The 5,685-nt window shown below is 43.3% G+C and overlaps 2 pseudogenes; both read left to right on the top strand.

The window, feature by feature from the left end:
- The first annotated feature begins 933 nt into the window (after nucleotides 1-933).
- On the top strand, nucleotides 934-4,641 carry LOC139023435 (protein downstream neighbor of Son-like; annotated as a pseudogene).
- A 15-nt stretch (nucleotides 4,642-4,656) lies between these two features.
- LOC111956457 (protein downstream neighbor of son homolog) overlaps nucleotides 4,657-5,685 on the top strand; it is a 1,192-nt pseudogene continuing 163 nt past the window's right edge.

The raw sequence follows: 5,685 nt of genomic DNA on the forward strand, positions 1-5,685 counted from the left end.
TAGTTCTTGTTATTGAATGTATTATTAGACTCTGATAGCATAATTTGGTGGAGTATAAAGGTGGATCCGCAGAGATAAGACTGCCTGCTACTGCTTCTAGTATACCTCCAGTAAGCAAGTAAGAATATGCATATCGGATTTATACAGTTGGAGTTATGACTATGGGAACTATAGTGGATAAACAGTATGAGCTGGTGTGTGTGCAACACTTAGCTCTATTCTGGCGGTGTGTGTTGTTTGGTACACTCCTGAAGTTTGTCGTGAGAGAGGCTTGTGTTGTTGGTAGATGTGTGTGATCTATGAGTATGAACCTGTTCTGGTGGTACAGACTCATATCGTTCTATGGTGTCGTGATATATATCTGAGAAAAGATCCACCAGGAAGTGGGAAATCTGAGGTTTGGTAGGTTTGTGCCTTATATGCCAATCCATTACAGTGTCTGTTTGGGTCATATTGGCACTTTCCTACGGCTCCACTAGATGTCAACAGTCTTTAGAACCTTGTTTGATGCTTCTACTGTGAAGAATGAGGGAAGGAGAGCTCTTTGAGTCAGGTGTCTGGCATGAGCTGATCACGCGCGCTCCCATGAGAGCGGCCTGCGTTCCATCGCATTTCTGAAGACAAAGGAATTCTCCGTTTGAAACATTATTGAAGATGTGTTAAAAACATCCTAAAGATTGATTCTATACATCGTTTGACATGTTACGAACTGTAATGGAATTTTTAGATTTTCGTCTGACCTGCGTGTCATCAATTTGGATTTTGAAACTAAACGCGTGAACAAAAAGGAAGTATTTGGACATAAATTATGGACGTTATCGAACAAAACAAACATTTATTGTGGAACTGGGATTCCTGGGAGTGCATTCTGATGAAGATCATCAAGGTAAGTGAATATTATATAATACTATTTCTGACTTCTGACTCCACAACATGGCGGATATCTGTATGGCTTGTTTGGGCTCTGTAACGGCGTCTATTTCGTCCTCCTCATCGGAGAGGAGAGGCGAGAAGGATCGGAGGACCAATGTGCAGCGTGGTAAGTTTTCCATGATTAATGAACATGAAAACTAGACAAAATACAAACAACAAACGTAACTAACCGAAACAGTCCGTGTGGCACAAACACAGACACAGGAAACAACACCCACAAAATCCCAACACAAAACAAGCCACCTATATATGATTCAATCAGGACAACGATTGACAGCTGCCTCTGATTGAGAACCATATTAGGCTGACACAGAACAGACAAACTAGACACACAACATAGAATGCCACACCAGCTCACGTCCTGACAACACCTAAAACAAGCAACACACAAGAACTATGGTAGAACGTGACAGGTTCTGAGCGCTGTACTCAGATTATAGCATGGTATGCTTTTTCCGTAAAGTTTTTTTGAAATCTGACCGAGCGGTTGCATTAAGGAGAAGTTTATCTAAAGTTCCATGTTAATACTTGTATTTTATCAATGTTTATTATATGAGTATTTCTGTAAATTGATGTGGCTCTCTGCAAAATCACTGGATGTTTTGGAGGCAAAACATTACTGAACATAACGCGCCAATGTAAACTAAGATTTTTGGATATAAATATTAACTTTATCGAACAAAACATACATGTATTGTGTAACATGAAGTCCTATGAGTGTCATCTGATGAAGATCATCAAAGGTTAGTGATTAATTTTATCTCTATTTCTGCTTTTTGTGATTCCTCTCTTTGGCTGGAAAAATGGCTGTGTTTTTCTGTGACTAGGTACTGACCTKACATAATCTTTTGGTGTGCTTTRATCTTAAAGCCTTTTTGAAATCGTACACTGTGGCTGGATTTACAACAAGTGTATCTTTAAAATGGTGTAAAATACTTGTAKGTTTGAGGAATTTTAATTATGAGATTTCTGTTGTTTGAATTTGGCGCCCTGCACTTTCACTGGCTGTTGTCAAGTCGATCCRGTTAATGGGATCTCAGCCATAAGAATTAAACTAGTTTATCCCCGTTGATATTGGTAGCCTATGAGCGTGACATACTCAATCACAAGGAATAACCTGGAAAATGTTAGCTTTGCTGTTAGTCATGYCAGGACAGAACACAGAAACAAACATATGTTGATGTCTGTGTGTTGATGTTCAAGGCTCAAAACAATCAATTACTCCTACTAACCTTGGGATACTTTTGASACGGCAAAAGTACTGTCTTTCCACCCAAATGACAGCCCAAWTTATCTATTGACAAATTCGCTAATCCCTGAAAACCGTTAGAATCACTGACGGACAGTTTCATTGGGTTCGGTTCAGCTATGAACGTGATTGATCACCAACAGTAATGATAAACGCTGAGAAATGATCGCTAACAAGAATTAACATACCTATTAATCACTTTGACAAAAGGGAGAGAGGGTGTCGAGGGGACCGCTGATTGTTGCTCGGACATKATGCAGATGATAAAATCAAGAAATGAAAACATGTATTGAAAATTACATACACATTATATCTTATGGATGGGTATACATTTTGTAATAATTAATGAAGCATAACAGGATATAGGATATAACTTTAATGTTTGAAGAAACATAAATTATATTGATTTGTTTTCCCGGCAGATTTAGAGAATCAGTGGCTTTATGCGATTGCAAAATTGTCTTAGTTATAATTCTAGCCAGAAGATGGCGCCAAAGCATCTGAATTGTTGTTTGACTCGATGCGCGCTGGCGTAACATAAAACTCCTCCCCTGAAATTTTTGCGGGCACTCTGAAAGTAAATTCAAGGAACAACAACACAGAGGCGTATCGGCCGCACACAACTATTTTAAACGGCTTTCTTCTTGTTGTTTTGGACAAACTTGTTTTTCATTATCCTTACAAAATGTCACACAAGCTGGTTACCACCTAGTTTCAAAAGACCAGCTGAAATCCTGCGAATGCGGAGGAAGAGACCCGCAGCGAGGGTGTCAGTTCTGGCGGCCGAGGCGCGATTTCCAGCCCGTGTGCGGGTGCCTCTATTTCGCTGTTCGACCATTTCCACAGGACCCCTGTTCGGCCAGGGTCGCTCTGGAGGGGGAGTGAAGCGGAGAACCCTTTCTAGATCGAGAACACCTTCACAGCAGCCAGCAAGAAGAAGGTCTTTATTTACACTGATGACGACGCCGACTCTTCGGATTATGTGAAGCCGGGCGGCTCTGCAGGAGTGGAGGGAGAGAAGTCAACAACAAGAACGCTGCCATTTAGTGAACGACTTCTCCAGGCAGAAGAACTAAGCAAAGACTTGCCCGCAAGGTATAATAGTGGCACACGTTAATACATTGTTTACACGTTATATTGTTTTACAATCTAGCTTGCTACTGTCCTAACGCTAGCAGACTTGTATCATTTTCCAGCAAACACTAGTTAGCCAACTGCACATGACAGAGGTAACGTTAGTTAGTTAATGTAGTGTTAGCCAGCTACTGTACAGTTGTCAAATTGCTTTATCTGTAAAGCATCGACCTCGTGGTGATTTCACACCGCTGTTTTTGTTCTGATCTTCCCTCCTTTCTCTCTAACAACAGAACCAACTTCTCTGTCTGAAGACGACTCACTGTTTGAAGATGAGGATTTGTTCCAGGAGGAGAGAACACCCATACTGAAGGTGAGTTCTATTCATTTCTCCATTCTCTTACTCCTTATGGACATGTCTCCAACTCCATTCTTGGAAAACGACAAAAGCCTGTACAATCATAGCTATCTACATTATAGACAGGCTGTGGAGTAGCTGGTGTGCAGGCTTTTATTCCATCCCATTCAACTATTCATGGCTAAAGACTAACGTTAGGGTTTGTTTTGGTATTTTGTGAGTCAACATTGTATCTTGTGTGTGTGTCAGAGTCCCCAGGCTGGTGCAGTAACCTCCATAGGCCCCCTGCTGTGTGGAGTACCTGCAGACTGGAGCTGAAGACGCGTCTCCTTTTCACCTCCGCTCCCCTTCTCCTGGGCTGTACAGCCCAGAGCTACAGAGGAGGCCCAGGGTCTTACCCAGCACTGTAGAGGACAATACACTACTATACCACAGAGTATACAGGTATTGTATACATGTTACACACACAGACACACCAATGCAACCCCAAGGCAAAGGAGTACTGGTACCTGATGAGCAACACAAATATATTGTACTCGTCTGTCTCTCACACTCTGATACTCACTTCTCTGTGTTCCTCCAGGACCCTCGGACATCTGCTGAGCTACGATGTGGGTTCCAGCAGTGTCTGCAGTTCTGGCAGCACCCGTCCCTGTCCTGGCTCTCTCTGTTCCCCCGGATAGGAGCAGAGAGAAGCTTCACTGGCAAGAAGTCCCCTGGGCCCAGGACATGCACTTCAACGGAGCCTCATGAGTGAATGGTGAGTGGGCATCAGAGGGAGTGTGGTGTGTCTGTATTATTTCAAAAGCTTTAAATATCTTAAACTCAACTCCTCTCTCTCTCCTTCTCTCCTCCCTCCTTCTCTCTCCTCTCTCCCAGGTCAGTGAGCCTGTCCTCCTGTACAGTCTATTGAAGGCCAGACTATGTCCATATTTCTATGTGTGTTCCTACCAGTTCACTGCTCTTTTCAGAGCCTCAGGACTGGCGGGAACAGCAGCATCACTGCACTACTCACCCCAACCACTAGGGGGCTCAGGGAGGCATGAAGGCGAAGGTGAGCTACAGTATATCCTTCAAGTTTATTATGTCATATGCACAGGATACACACATGGTGTTTACAGTCATGAAGTGACTCAGTGAAGTAAACAGTAAAAAGTAAACAATAAATCTAATAGAATAAACATTTAGCATTAGTATAAATACAGGAAGTCACTGAACAATATAATCATGTAAAAGTGTGTTATTAAACATTTATATTGGTTATTCTAATCTTGATAGTAAAACATTTTCTGTCAAATACCTGTGGTTGTAGGTATTGAGTTCACACTCCCTGCGCTGGAGAAGAGGAGGAAGAGCAAGGAGCAGGGATCAACCTCCACACAGCCAGGAGACAGATGGAGAGGAGGAGGAGACACTGTCTGAAGCAAGTGACAAGGAAGACGATGATTGACGATGGTGGGTTTTTCCTGGCTGACGGAGATGGGGTGCAGGATAAGATTAAGAAACCAGACAACCTATTCATCAAACTGCACAAAGAGCGCAACTCGGTGTGTTTTAGACCACAAACCAGAGTCTGTAGTCTGTGTGTCGGGAACGCACACCTTCACTCTCATCAACTCCCTCATCAACTGTAGAGCCTGGTGGCAGGGGTGGATCACAGGCAGGCCTGCCCCCACCCTACTGGCCCCTACAGCTCTTCAGAGGAGCTACGCTACACTCACTCAAGGTGAGACACACACTGCTGTAGACTGAAACCATCTGAGGAGCCTTACCTCCCACTTTCCAATTTATGAATGGAAATAACAAAAACTAGAAATGGAAAGTTTCAGAAGAAATGTTTGCTGTGTGTAACAGAAATTATAAGGCATGTTGCCTTGTGTCTAATTGTCAGGCGCGTAGTGTGAACGTGAAGACCCGGTTGCGTGCTGGGTACCAGGACGTGTGCAGTCTAGAGGTGACGGGACCCATAATGCTCATTCTCTCCACGCCCTGACCGCCTGCTTCGGCCTGCTCAGAGAGGAGGCTTCAGCACGACTCTACACACACGAACCCACCGCAGTCTCACACGCAG

The sequence above is a fragment of the Salvelinus sp. IW2-2015 genome, linkage group LG32 (genome assembly GCF_002910315.2).
Source record: "Salvelinus sp. IW2-2015 linkage group LG32, ASM291031v2, whole genome shotgun sequence".
NCBI classification, from domain to species: domain Eukaryota; kingdom Metazoa; phylum Chordata; class Actinopteri; order Salmoniformes; family Salmonidae; genus Salvelinus; species Salvelinus sp. IW2-2015.